Raw genomic sequence first — 16,427 nt, forward strand, 5'->3', positions numbered from 1 at the left:
TTTTCCAAACCCGGTCGACAATAGACCATAGATTCGTTCAAACAATAACATCATAAAGCATATAAGGCATCTTATAGCCATCACATAAATCATTTAGCACAGAAAAATAATTTAGGCAACTTTCCTAAAATAAGCTAGCGTTCGTTTCTATTCAGGTAGATATTCATCTCACAATCATCACTTAACATTCTAAGTTTAAGTCTAGAAATCCTACAAATTCCTAGTTTGCTTAAACTAATGATTTGATACCAACTATGACATCCCTAAATTTATGGTTATTTTAAAACTTTTATTTATGCTTATTTTAAAATAGAGTATTTCTTTTGTTGCGTAATTGGTCCCAAAAATATTATTTAAGTCTGAGATAATATTAAACATTTCCGAAGAAACATTCGATATTGATATCTTTTCAAAACTTGGGATGTAATGACTGATACAAAACATAAGCATAAATAGACTTTACATTAATTTACACTAATGATCTACATCTATTTTAATCTCTCAGTGTAATGTATCTTCGCATCAATACATGTGATACAAATAAATTGAGTGGGTCAGGTTGGGAAACCTGGTGAGTACAAAGGTTTTTCAACCCACAATAATATAGTCAATGTATTTAATTATTAAACAATTAACCCACTTACACATCCCCAATTTACTATTTATTCTTCCCTAAGGATTTATCCTCAGGGTCATCTTAATCATCGTTGCTGACAATACTATTACAGGGATTTCTCCAAAATACATGTCAATAGGTTTCTTTCTATTTTTATTCATAAGGATTTGTCCTAAGGAATAAGCACAAAGGCCATCATTGCCAGTGTTTTGACATGAGTTCCATCACTACCGGTGTTTAGGCACGAAGTCCATCATTGCTAATGTTTATCTAATAGGCATTGTGTTCATAGCTTCCAGTCTCTATCTAATAGGCACTAAGTCCATAACTTTCAGTGTTTATCTAATATACATTCAGTCCATGGTTTCCAGTGTTCTATGGGACTATCATCGATTAGCCCGGTAGTTGTCACCTATACTTTGCTAAGCGATTACATCATTGGTAAAATAACAATTCCAAAGTCATGGAATTCTATCGTTGCCTATATCTTTTGTCATACTATGGCATATTTCATTCTCCTTTGTTACCCAATGTATAATATTTATAAAAATACATATGCGGTATAAATCAGATAAACTTATCTTTATAACTTTTCATCTAACACATAACATATTTGCACATAAGAACATATAACAGTTAATTAATTAGATACTTCATATCTACATATAAGATGAAAGTAACTATGCGCTCACATGTTAAAGTGATGACTCGAAACTCGGACATCGCTTCACTTCTAGCAACAATCTTTTCCTTCGATGTAACTAGTATTATTATCACCGAGTCTTTGTCTAATATTTCTTGCGACTAATTATTAGTCTATATTAATCATTAATTAAAAGTCTACTGATCTATAGCTGATTAACGACAACCAAGTAAGTTCATATCGTAGGTATGATCTATTTGGTATACAAAGTATACTGTTTGGAAAGCCCACTTTAAACACCTCACTAAATCTAGCCTTGTCATCATCCCTGTAAGTAGATCAATCAGTATAACGACTTGGAATCACTAATAAATATTGTTTATAGGTTCATAATAATGATAATGAACTTAAACATAAGTTATACTTAAATCACCGTAAGCATAACTCAACTTACATGTGGTTTAGCTAAAAAACCGTACTTTGCGCGGGTAGAACTTCTAAATGGAAAACTCTATTTCTAGAGGCTTCCTGACACTCCAAAGCTTTTCTACTAACCCTTAGGAAGTGTTAATACAAGGACTAGGGACCTTGGTGGGAGGGAGGAGGAGAGAGAGATTGGAATGAAAAGGTGTGAAGAATAAAGTGAAATTTGGTTTCTATTTATAGGTTGCACAGGGAGCAGCATGTTGGGCGTACTCAATTTACAGTTGGTGCACTGGGTACGTTGGGTGTATGTAGCACCTAGTTCCTGGTATGTATTTTAATCTAAGTATTTTTGCATTTTTAGCTGGAACTCGGCGAGTTGTAGGCCCGACTCGCCGAGTAGAGATGAGATATTAAGCACGTTTAAGTTGGCGACTCGGCGAGTCTATATCCTGGACTCGGTGAGTCCGCCTGTCTGGATGAAACCCTAATTTCAAAGGTTTGCACCCTATTTAAACATCTTTTTGTGCCCCACAACGGCCCCATTACGTCCAGAACACTCCCTCACGAAGCCCTAACCCTTCTTCTAGTAATTTGAGTGCTTTTGGTGCAATTCCTTGAAGTTTTGGAGAAAAGAAACAGGTAGATCAAGAGGAGAGGAAGAAGATCCAGAATCTTGTGCCATTTTAGAGCTTCTAGAGGTATTAGACTCGAAACCCTCTTTGTTCCTTCATTATTATCTCCTTAAGAGCTTAAGATAGTCATTTTAAGGCCTCTTTTAGTCTTGATCTTTGAGTAATGAGCTTATGGTGTTATGGGACTTCAGATCTAGGAATGATTGATCTCTAGGAGCTCGGATCTATTGCCTTTATGAGCCTAACTTGTGCATAAGTCCTAAATCTACTCTTCTAGTCCTTGTTAAGCTTATTATTCCCCTTTTGATGCATGAATATACGTAATGTTGGAAACTTTACGTGTAAAACCTACCCTAAGAACCCAGATCTATGAATGGAATACATTGGATTCAAGCAGAATCGAGTATATAGTAATTGCATGCATGCGACTCCGCGAGTCGAGTCGCGTGTCCCTGTTTTTCCCCTTTTGAGTTACGCTGAGTGGGATCAGTGAGCTATAAGTGGACTCAATGAGTCGGAAGCCAGACTCAGTAATGGAGGGACTCGGCGAGTCAATGCCCTAATTCGGCGAGTCCAAGGTAATCTTCTTGCCTCAAGAATAGACTCGACGAGTTGTTCATACAACTCGGCGAGTCATAGACTAGAGGGTTCATCGGATGAAGATGAACTTGACGAGTTGTTCATACAACTCGGCGAGTCGAATGAAGGACTATTGGATATCTATTTAGAAGGAGAACTCATCGAGTCAATGCCTAACTCGACGAGTAGGGATGAGAGTAAGGACAACTGACTGGATAGGGACTCGACGAGTTAGCGAGCCAACTCGGTGAGTCGGGTCAATTGGAAGTTGACTTTGACTTTGACTTTTAACTTGGCCAGGGGTAAAAGACAGTTAGCAATGTTTGATTGAGTATTTCATGGGAATTACAACCGGAGGATTTCCGGAGTAGCAACAACAGACAGACAGTTCCCGCGCAGATCAGCAGCTACTTCGAGGTGAGTTACCTTCCAGTAGCGGTGGGTCTACGGCCACAATGCCGACCCACTAGTAGGAGTTGTGTGTTAGATGATTTTCTTTGTGATATCATCTAGTTCTGCTACTACCTGATATGTTATATGCTAGCTTGATGTGTTATAGTAGTAGAGTTTGGTTGCTAGGACCGAAGGGTAGTCACACACCCCAGATACGTCTGACAGTATGTGATGTCATGATTATATAGCATGATCTGAGATATGTGTTAGGGGTAGTAGGAGGGGAACAGTCCCTGAGTTCGGTTGTTAGGACCGAAGGGTAGTCAGATACCCCAAATAGGTCTGATAGTATGTTATGTTATGATATGTGATAGTAGTAGTGGTAGGGTGTGAAACAGTCCCCAAGGTTCGGTTGTTAGGACCGAAGGGTGGTCGGCACCCCAGAATAGGCGCACGTGTAGGTCGGCACCCGAGAATGGCTGTACCGGGTAGGTCGGGCACCCCAGAAATGCCTGACAAGTACGGTATGTTATATGATTATACTATATGTTATATGACTATATGGTATGTGGTATGTTGGGGGAACTCACTAAGCTTTGTGCTTACAGTTTTCAGTTTGGTTTCAGGTACCTCTTCATCAAAGGGGAAGGAGTTGGCGCGGTAGCGATACATCATACACATACACTATTTTCCGCCTTATGAGATTGTTTTGGGATTTGTACTCTGATATTCAGTTGATTTCGTATTTTGGTTTTCAAACACGATATATGACTGTGAAACGATTTGATCAGATAATGTTTTATTTACAAATGTTTTTCCCAAGTATTGATTTAAAAATGAAATTTTTCGACGTGAAAATTGGGTTGTTACAGTGTACATAAGCATTATGTTGTTCGCAGGGATCTGCACGTTGGGCGTACTCAATTTATAATGAGTGCACTGGCTACGTTGGGTGTACATAAGCATTATGTTGGGTGTAATGTGACACATGTCGCCATCTGATCGCAAGCCCTGGAGAGGAAGGGGGTGTACCAGATTGCGACACGTGTCGCACTCATGTTAATTCGAAAATTAATTATCTTGTAAAATTTATAACTTTTACATACAAGCTCCGTTTTTGACGTTCTTTATATCCACACATAGCTATCGACGAGATCTACAACTTTTTTTAGACTCCATCAGATAATTTTGACTTTAATTTTTAAAGTTATATTTTAACAAACTTAGACAGTTAAAGTTCATTAGAAATTCATAAGTTTGTCATATGATGTCCGTTTTCGACTGTCTTTATATTGTTGAACTCCTATTAATGAGATCTTAAATTCTCGTTTAGATTGTTTTGGCTAAAAATTGACTGATCAAAAATTCGATTTTTGAGCTGTATACTGCTACGGCTGAATCTCGGAAAATTCATAACCCCCTCTAATGAAGTAATATTTAGACATTTTCTATATGCACACTCTCGGTTTGTCGACTACTGCGACTTTCGTCTATATCACTATGGATAAAAAATATTTTATCAAAAATTTACTTATTACTTTACGTAAAGTCATGCCGGTTTAAATCGCGAAACTTCTACGGGTCATAACTTCTTGGTTATAAGTCGAATTCCAGCGTTGTTTATATGTACTTAATCATTGTGACATGTACTATATCTTTGGTTAAGATTATTTATACTAAATAATATTCTATAAAAAATCATTTTTAACGCTTATTATCTTTTAATTGACTTGCCTGAGTCAGCGGGCATTACATTTTCGATTTTGATTTTATTAAATTACTATGTTGTTGGATATGACATGACAATTAATTCGTGTTTAATCTATATTGATATACTTTAATATCTCAAAGTTTCCAAGTGTATTTTACTTATCTCAAAGTTAAGTATATTTTACTTAAAACATGATCTTCAAGTAAACCTTAGTTACTTGATTAAATCTAAACAAGTTCTTAGACCAAATCACCAAAACACTTTAAGCTTCGCGTAATTCTTATAAAAAATGTAAAATATTCCTCATATGCTCGAGAATGTCAAAAAATCTAATCTTTGATAATGCTCATTTTAACTCTTTTGAAATCAATTAAGTGTTTGTTACTAGATTCAAATCAAAAAACATTTATGAATTTCATAATTTGACTAACAAGAATGATATGAACCCTAATTTCATTGATCAAGTGAAAAAAGCACAAAATTAAACATGTAATGAAACCAAATCAATGATTAATAGATTAAGAACATGAAATTAAGCTCAAATCACAATCCAAACAACTAGTATTTAGAATCAATAACCAGAAATTGTAAAAAAAGTTAGTCACACATGGGTAAATTAAAGTAAAATTTCAACAATTTTTTATCTTAAAACAAACTTACAAAATCAAAATCAAAGTGTTTCCAAAGTTCTATGTGATGTTAATATCTCCCAAAATCACCCTCTTGAGGTGTAAGTTCGAAGTCTTCTTGAAAACGGCTAGTAAACTCCTTTTAATCGGAAGTTAGAAATCACAAAAACCGCCAAACCACATTCCACAACCGTGGAATGATTTGCCTTGAGATTCTATGCCCGTGGAATGAGAAATTGTTGTGCTGAGGGCTCCATTCCATGACCTTGGAATGGACAGTTTAATCATTCCATGACTGTGGAATCCCTTGATTGGTTGTCCACTTCCAAATTTCTCATTTTCTTCAATTTTGCCTCGAAAGTTCTGAAACTTTGCAGAGAGCTTCCCTTGATCATCATAAGCATGCCCAAATCCTAAAACTCCCGATGAGACATCCATGATAACTATCAAAAGGTGCATTTATGCACCTAACATTGTTGTATAATAAAAACATTACAAAGTGATCCTTATGCAATACCAAAATTACAAAACAATCCATATGTAAGACAACATTACACTTATGAGACTTGTGTTATAACGAAATTATAACAAATGATTAATGTGTAGCATTATAAAAAGATCCCTATATACTACCGAAATTACTAAATGGTCCATATGTAAGATAATATTGTACTTATGGGATCTATGTACTAGTGAAACTTAAAAAAATAAATGATTATTATGTAACATAACATAGTAGAAAATTAAGTCGAAAAATATAGGATTAATAAACTAAATTTAGTGAATCATACGGAGGTTCCACTAGTTTTTTATAATACTAATAATGAACTTTTAATGAAATAAAAATAGTTAGATTTATAATTGGGTTGATACCTTAAAAGCCATTATTTACAAACCATTTCGATTTAACCCCAATGTTTTTTTGTTACTTATTTACCACCATTAAAGAGATGATGTTCCATTTATTAACCCTTACCCGATTATCAACCGGTAATCAAGTCCTTTCCGGTCTCCTTTTTTCACTCGAGTACTAATTATTGGGAACGTGTGTAGTAGCCACCATCATTATCATAATGATCAAATAACTAGGGTTATCCAGATATGATCGTCGTCAAAATAGGGTTTTGGAAGTGGGTTTTCGAAGGTTTTCAAGGGTTTGAAACACCATTGTAGAAGTGAAGACAAGTTTGATGGAAGAATCATCACGGAGAAGGAAAAGTAAAGAATCAAAGATGATAAATAAGATAAAGATCGGATATGTATGTGATGAAGAGTCTGATGATGATCTTCCTGACTTAGGATTGTTGGATGTTGAACAGATAACTTTAATCCTACATATAACTTGTGTGACTAAAGAGTGAGTATTCGAAGCTTCAGGTATTCATTTTAAAATTTAAAGATCGGTATCATTTCAAGGGGGAGTTGGTCTTGATCATGCGAGCTCGTTGGATATTGAAGTCGGGACATCCAATCCTAATTTTGCGGGGGAGAATGTTAGGGTGAAAAGTCATGCTTGGATGTATTTTGTGCTTACCCTCTTCTATTGTGTAATGATTTGTCTTTCCTATAAATAGGAAGTGAGTGACACTCATTATTGTAATGATCATTTTGGAGAGATTATTTTTAGAGAGAGAAATAGCAAGACCCATTTGTACTCTTTTTATAAAAGCTAATGAGAGCTTGAACCATATTTATTTACTCCATGTGTTCATGATTTGTATGATGATTCACTAGATCTAATCAATTCTGCACATGTAATCATAATCAACACCACTGCAACACCACTACAGTGACAATCCTTTTCTTAACATTTTATGTGATGCTAAAATTTTAAAGAGTAATCAAATTGAAGGGGACGATGAAGCTGATGTTGAAGATATCCACCAGGTAGAGCATAATCATGAACACCTTGAAGATGAAAATGATTTGGAAGTGGGTGTCGAGTTCAGGGTGCATGATCCAACCATTCAGTGGCACAAAAGGAAGCCTACAGTTGGTGAGTTATATGAGTCTCCTACTCAGTTAAGGTTTGAACTAACTAACTATGTAGTAGCTAATGGATACCAACTTTGGTTCATGAAGAGTGAAAAAAACAGGGCAACTGTTAGGTGTGGGAAAAAATGCAAAAAAAAAAAAACAATGTCCTTTTAGGATTCATGCATCATGGATATATAATGAACATACTTTCCAGATAAAATCTATGATTAAAACACATCTTTGTGCAAGGAATTATAATTTTGTACATTTGGTTAGTTGTAATTGGTTATCAGAACACTACATTGAGGACATAATTAGGAACCTAAAATGACATTGCGAGAGATGATGGAGGATGTACTTACAAAATACTTTGTTAAAGTGTCAAAGGGGCAATGTCATATAGCTATGATAAGGGAAAGGGAAATGATAAAAAGATAAACTAGAGGAGCACTATGGTAAGGTATATGATTATGTCAATGAAATCCTTAGATCTAACCTTAGAAGCACATGCAAACTAGGAGTGACAGTAAATCTAGATGACAAGAACTATTTTCAATGTATTTATGTATGTTCTAAGGAATTGAAATATGGTTCGAATAGAGGGTGTAGACGTGTAATTGGACTAGATGGATGTTTTTAAATGGGAAAATCAAAAGGGATTTGACTGCTATTGGAAGAGATTCTAACAATCACGTCTATCTAATTACATGGGTTGTTGTAAACGTAGAGAACATAGAAATTGGACTTGGTTTTTGTAGCTTTTGGTTGATGACTTGTGTGTTGAGGGTGTAAAGGGTCTAGTTGTCATTTTAGATCAAAACAATGTAAACATAAAAACTTTACAAAAATTTCATGTATTCATTTATATTTTCTATCCAATATTAATGTTTTATTTACTTGTTTCAGGGGATTCTAGAATTTGTGAAATCTATCCTTCCATATATTGAACATAGGCCGTATACACGTCATATTGATGCCAACTTCAAGAAGAGGCATACTGGTTTAGAATTGAAGAACTTGTTCTGGGCTGCTGCAAGTAGTTCACATGAAGGCGATTTTCTGGATAACATCGAAGAAATTAACAAAATCGCCCCAATTGGATATTCTTGGTTGATATCTAACAATCCAAAATCATGGTGTAGGGCATTTTTACACAAGGGTATGCATGTGAGGAAGTGGAAAATGCCATTTATGTGTCCTTCAACTATATGCTCATAGTTGTTAGGAAAAAAACCACTTCTAACAATTTTAGAGGAAATCAAAATCTATGTCATGGATAGGTTTTATTATCTGGATGATAAAGCTTCCAAATGAACAACTATATATTGTCTAACTATCATAGATAAAATGAAGGAGTTTGAAAAAGAGATGAGGTAAATACTTACCATTAAGTTGTTACTACTTACCATTAAGTTGTGCTTTGTACTTAACATTAAATTGTTATTTTTTAGTTTTATCTATTGGAGGGTATGTGTTTAATACAAGGTATGTGTATGCAACTTACAAATTGGATTCGGAACAACACTATTGCATATGTAAACTATGGGAGATATTCGGAATACCATGTGTGCATGGTTAAGAAACAATTAACTACACTCACATGAATCCAACTGATTTTATGAGCATTTGGTTCCAAAAGGAGAAATTTGTAGCAGAATATACCATAAATATATCACCAGTGAATGAAAGCAACATGTAGGAACCCAATGACTATATAGAGTCATTATCTCCATTGGTAAGGAGAATTCCTGGTAGGCCAAATACCAAGAGAAGAAGGCATGTGCCTGAGGTAAATGATTCTAAGTTCCCAATTGTTAGAGCTAGAGTTTGTAGGACTATTAGGTGTGGCAGATGTTTACAATTGGGACATAACTTAAAATCCTATAAGAATAAGCAAGTGATGAGGGACTCTATGCCACCTAAAAAATATAGGAAGGTCAAGGAGGGATGAAAATGGAATACCAAACATGGATGGTGAGGGAACTAGAATACCAAGCAGGTATGGAAAGGGAACTTTAAAACAAAAGAAAGTTAAGCTTATAGTGAAAAGAAAGAAGAAGAGAAACAAGGACGGAGAAGGATCCTTAAATCATGCAACTATTGAAGCAAGTACACATTTTGAAGATGTTCAAGAAACTACACAGGGCCATGCTTATTGTTAGGTGTGTCAAACCTAACAAATAATAGGGATACAATATATTCAAAATACACTGCTTTAATGTACTATTAAGTAGTACAAGACAAGCAGGGTCAGACCACAGAGACACGAGATAAAAGTCTATACCTCTTTGTGCAAGGTACTTTGATCACAAATGGGGTTTTGTTTACAAAAGTTAAATAATGAAAACAAACTACTTTGAAAACATGCATAAAAGGAAATAGATTTGTAAGCAATTTTTTGGAATGGTTTTAGTTCTAGTTCTCAATGTTGTCATTTAACTTCATTATGACTTTATATAATTTATGATTGTTATTCTAAGTTGGTACTGAAAGATATTAACATGCTCAAATACCTTTCTCTTGCCAAATTATCTAACCAAAACATGCTCTTTGATTAGACCTAGCTTTACTAATTTAACCTAAACACACTCTTAGTGTAACACCGGGATCCCGAGGCATTTTATATTTTGCAAATTTAGGCATTTTAAGGTTTGCCACGACGTGGTGGGGAGGTGCCACAACGTGGCGAGTCAAGTTCACGCCACATATTTCTTTTAAGCCTGTGGAAAATGGTAATTAAGAAACCTTATTTTCCGAGTTTTGCTCCCCATTTAAAGGAATGAGGAGGCTACGGTTTGCTTACCCTCAGCCTCCATCAGCCTCTTTGAGATTTGAGAAACCCTAAATCCCTCCCTCTCTTATTTTGAGCCATGTTGGTCTTCTTTGAAGCTTTGGAAGGAAGAAAGAAGAAGGAATGAGCTAAGATTCAACAAGCTAGTCCTCATCCTTTGTGTTGGCAATCACCTAGAACTTTGTAAGTGTCTAAGACTCAGTTTTAACCATGCTACGTTGATTGATCTTACATTTTGTCCCTAAATCTTCATGTTCATGTAAGTTAGAGTGTTAGGATCTCATAAAGTTTGCAACTTTATGAATATCTAGGAATTTTGACATAATTGTTGGGTTTGATTTGGATTATTGTGGGGTTTTGATCCATGCATGATATTTCTAAGGAAAAAAGCCTCATTTTGGGCTTTTTATGGCTTCAAGACATGCATTAGACATGTATGTCTCTAAAGCACCAACTTTTATGATGGATTTGGTATTAGAATTTGGTCTAGAGTAAATGAGCTATGGACTTTTTGGATTAGGTGCTTAATGGAGAAAATCATGTCTTATTTACCTCATTTGAATCTAGGTTTTTGTAACATCACAAAAATTTCAAAAAATTTAAACTTTTCAAAACAACCCATTTATTAACAAAAGTGTTTAAAAAACATTGTCTCCAAAACATGATTTAAAATCAGAGTCTCCCAAGATCCGATCCATCGTAAAACCGAGGATGTGTACGGTCACGCCTTTGCCTTGCCACGAATCATCTCAAGAACCTGAAACCATAAACAAATTGTAAGCACGAAGCTTATTGATTTCCCCTAAAATACCACTGAACAAACACATAGCACATAAATAACAACAGTATGTACTGGGTCCACAGCTAAAAGACTGGATTACCCAAGAGCACACAGTACGAGTCTGGCTTGCCTATCAAGCCTACAACTCATATCTAGCTTGATCCCAACATAATCAATCGTCAGACTAGAATATCAATGTTATCCCTTAGTATGAGTCTGGCATACCAACCGGTCCACAACTCATATCTGGATTGCTCTAATATCCTCAATCCCTCAGTACGAGTCTTACATACCAACCGGGTCCTCAGCTTGTATCTGGAATGCTATTGAGTCCTCAGTATAAGTTTGGCATGCCCTAACCAGCCCTCAACTCATATTTGGAATGCTTTAGGGTTTGTTGGCTACAACACAAAGTAGTACAACCTCAAACCAACACAATTTGCTGATAGATAACCAACATACACATATAATCATACATACGGAAATCATAGTAGTCCTACATATCTACTAGACTAGCATACTCATGCATATCTACTCCATACTCGGCATATCAGCAATATCATGTTATCAAACCAATGGCCAACCTTGGTGCCTTTGAGTCAAAAGTACAATGAGGAAAACCAACCTCGACAACTGAACCCACGAATAATCTTTGATTGTAGATTCGCTAGAAACCCCGCACTATCAAACAAACAACACCGAATTAACCATTGAGTTTCAAACCAAATCCATTAATCTATAAACGGTCCAACTAATTAGACCCAATAACATCCAAAGCCCATTGGACCCACTAAGGCCCAACAAAACAGGCCCAATAAATAAATTAAACTCTAGTGAAAATCCTCAACCTAACGAATTAAGCCCAAAACTCAACCAAAACCCAAAATCAAATCCCCAAAGTCTAATGATCCAAAAATCCCAAATTGAATCTGATCAGATGTACATACGGCATACATGGCTTGTACGCATGGCATATGTCGCTGCTCCAAAAATGGGCATCATAGCCGAAACGCACGGCGTACCATAGTGGTACGTACGGCGTTCCCGGTGGCCACCCAAAAGTCATTCCACTAACTTAGTCCATTAAGCCAAACGTCCAAAACCTCATAATAGCTAAATATAAGTGACTTAATCCATAAATTCGAAGGTTTTAAGATTGTGCTTGGCTTAATGGAGCCCAATCACCAAAGATCAACTTCAAAGGTCAAAATCACTCCAAAAAAGTCTTAAATTTTTCTTTATACCTTAATACCTCAATCCAAACTTCCAGATCTAATTTCAAGGGGCTTCTTAATCATAAAGTTTCCAACTTTATGACTTAGCATAACTCAGTGGGACCAAAATCAAAACCCTAAGTCCTAAACTTAATCAAATGACTACCAAATCATGCATGGAAGGTCTATACCCATCAAGATCCAAACTTTATGACTCCATAACCTCAACAAGGACCAAATATGAAGCTCAAAGGTTTTGGAGTAACTTATACTCACAAGAACCACCTCAAAGGGACCAAAACCATAACAAAATACCACTTAGGTAGATCTACATGAAAGATTTGTCAAGGTTGAGACTTTATACCTCCAGAAGATAGATCTAGGTGCACAAAGCCTGGATCCAAAAGCTCCAAGTCAAACAATGACTCTTCTAGAAGTTCCTTCTTCCTCCTCAAGCACCAAAAATACATATAAATTACTTTGAAGCTGAAGAATCACCCAAATCGACTCTAGGGGTTTGCTCTTAGGGTTAGAGAGGATGGAGGTTGGACGAAATGAGGGTTGGAGGTGAGTTAAGGTCTTTAAATATGGTCTAAGACCCTAAATTAGGGTGTTAATATGGCCTGAAGAACACAACATGTTCCCTTAAGGAACATAGGGTGTTCCCAAATGCACCCGCATCCAAATTCCCGTGTACGCCATGCATACCCGGTTAGGTCCAAACCCTTATAACTTCAAATGATCATAAATTTTCATTCCTTATTAGTTTTCGATGTTCTTTATATCCACAGAAAGGTAAAGATAAGCCCTACACTTCTATAAACTTTATTTAGTCTAAAAACCAACCAAAATTAAATCCAAAATTCATAAAAGGGTCGAACCAACGCCTTTACCGATACCATTGGGCTCCAAAACACAGACCGAATACCCGGATCATCAAAACTACATCTTCCAACTCCAAATGATCCCAAAATCAATTCTTTAAAGGTTCAAAGTCTGATAATACCCACTCATTGATCACCATCCCGCAATCAAAAACGATTTGAAAAGGGCGTTACAACTCTCCCCCACTTAAATATGATTTCGTCCTCAAAATCATTTGTTACCATCCTTGGCACACCAAACAACCTTAGCAAAATGACCACCACCCAAAGTATACCATAACCTTCCCAAGGAAACCAAAACCAACCTTAGCAGGGCTCTCCAAATCGAAGAAAACAAATCCTCTCACCACCAGACAATAATCCCTTGTAAAATAGCCACATTTACCCAATCTGAAATATGAAGTCTCGAGATGGTCTTAATTCCTGGCAGCTCGCCCACACTGAACCACTACCATTCAAATTCCACTAGAAAATAGAATCACAGACCAATTATCGTTTCATAACACTTATGCTTGACAGAAAGCTCAGATAATCCAAACTGCAAGTGACTTAGCATTTCCCAAACAACAAGCTACTCCAACCATACGGATCCTAAATCACTAATACTGCCCGAAACATTGTGTTGCCTCCTAGCTGCTTTCTTAAAGTAGTCGATACCTCCTTGGTCCCAACTTGTTTACCAACTATCTGAAATAACAGATTCTTGCCCGGTTGCTGAGTCAAAAGGCATGACACTTATCCATTAAAATATCTATTCAACCCCTGATGATAATGATTCCATGAACACAAATAAAGTACAAGATACTGACTTCCTCAACTGTCGGACTGTTACACTGTTGCTATGAGCCTGAAACCTCATCATTTGCCCGACCTTCACAAAGGTAGAACCATCTTGGAGCACAAACACATAAGCTAAATCTTGAACCTTCCAGTTGATGCCTTTGACATATAGATTTCTCAATCCACCTCGTTCTGGATACATATCTTGCATGTATACACTCACGATTCCCAACACGAGTTTCCACCAAAAGCCCACTAAAAATGGCCACTCATAAAACCTTTTCGCGGAACCTTCCCTAAAACTGATGAGTATCCATTTGAATCTACCCCCAGTCCCTAACCGGAGCACTACCAAAAACACGCAAAATGATCCTTGAAACACACCAACTGCAAACTTTAACCAAAAACCAACCATATGATGAACCAAAACCTTAACAACTCTTGACTCTTTGCTATGTCATTACCAACCACTGCTTTGGCGAGCAACGACGATCAAACCATAAATTTCCGCGATACATCCAACCCCTATCGGCTCAGGTGTACCGCGATACATCATGAGTTTGGAATGCCCTCCCTAGCCCTCAGCCCATGTCTGGAATGCTCTCGATAACACACCGACCTTGTCGACACTCTCGCAGCTCCAACTGAGCACAACATAGCTTCTACCAAAGGAAAACCTTATGAAAACAAAGTCATTCACAACCCGCCGATAGGATAACAGTTTCACTCTTGGTCCAATTCATAAGCTAAAAACCAAAAGAGCCATGCACATAATTCGACACCAAGAGACCCAATGCCATCCATCCCAGCTCGCATAGAACACCCCATACACATACTTAGGAAACCCACAATCTCATCTAAAGAGAAAAGAAAGGTCAGATATAATCGAAATGCCACCTTAATCAAAACAGAAAACATCCTCGTGATCAGTCCAAATAAGACCCCATACTTGATTTAGATTGAACAGATTCCATCACTAGACAACTAGCTCGAGAAGACTTCCAAGATGATCCTGTAGATTACCAAAACATGAGTCTGCTATGAACAAAGTTTCCACTCCACCATTGAGGATAAACATACTTGAAGACCAAATGAACATAGAATATACTGAACTTGATAACAGATTGACCCGACCACTAAATTCTGACTGTCACAACTAAACTTTTGAGAGAACCTCCGCTGAATTATGATCCCCAAAACCACTAGTCAAGGACACACTGACACTCAGATATGAGAATCAAGACCCACATGCAACTGAACATTCCCGCCTCTGGAAAAGATCCATCGATCAACATCTGCCTAACTAATCTGAAGACAACGATCCAAAACAAAGAACTGGCATATTCCTCAACGGCTAAAATACAAGACCAGAGAAGCCCAATTCTCCCCTGCTTAGGGGTCGAACTACCACCCACTAGTGTTGAAACCAAAACATAACTTAAATCTGCGTAAGCAGGAACTCCCCTTTCTAACTCTGGAAGACACGAACCTACTCCCCTTACTCCAAAATCAGAAAATCGAAAGCACATAACCCTTGCCACATATAATGACATTCCAATCCATCAACCAACCATCTCACTTTCAGCTGCAAAACTCAAGCCGATCATAATCATCACCCCAATCTTGAGTCCCGTGACTCGAATACTCGGCCTCGAGCAAAACCTCCAAAACCTCAAACCAAAGCTCACTAGGTATGCACCAAATAACCCAAATCAATGGTGCTCCTGAGGCTCAGAACACATACTAGGTCCATCAATATGAAAAGAAACACCGCCACAAATCATGGTATCCAATCCTGCTAACTCCCCTAACTAGTCCTTAGAATCCCAAAACTTTCCTTGATTCGAGTATGGATCCTGTGCTTCCAGTAGTACAGGCCCTATAATAATTTCCACACCTCTCCATACTTTCCTTAAGAATCATCTCGACTCTTCTAAGTCCTAGTCATAAAATACTCCTGAAACCCGCTCCTTGGCGAAACAACCACACTGATTACTCCCTAGGATATCCTAAGACTCACCAACATCCCTTCTACCATCAATTTCTGAAGAACCCCTACCAACACCAGCTAACCACTTCACGAATACAATTACATGCAACCAAGCTTAAATAATCATTCGACTAAAGGGCCCAATGTTGCAACGGTTGTATTCAGACGAGAGTTGAATAATAGGTCCAAGTCCTTCATTCTAAGATTATTTAACCTTCATAACATGTAATGTATTGTATTCATTTGATGATTACCTCTCATAAACATCAGTCCCATAAAGCATAAAGCAAGCAGCATTCGACCAAAGAAGTCGATTGGCACTAAGCGCAATAAAATCAGACAGATCCTCATACGAAATCCTCGATCTCAAACTTCCCGTAC

Source organism: Lactuca saligna, chromosome 4, assembly GCF_052625555.1.
Source record: "Lactuca saligna cultivar CGN05327 chromosome 4, ASM5262555v1, whole genome shotgun sequence".
In the NCBI taxonomy this organism is placed as follows: domain Eukaryota; kingdom Viridiplantae; phylum Streptophyta; class Magnoliopsida; order Asterales; family Asteraceae; genus Lactuca; species Lactuca saligna.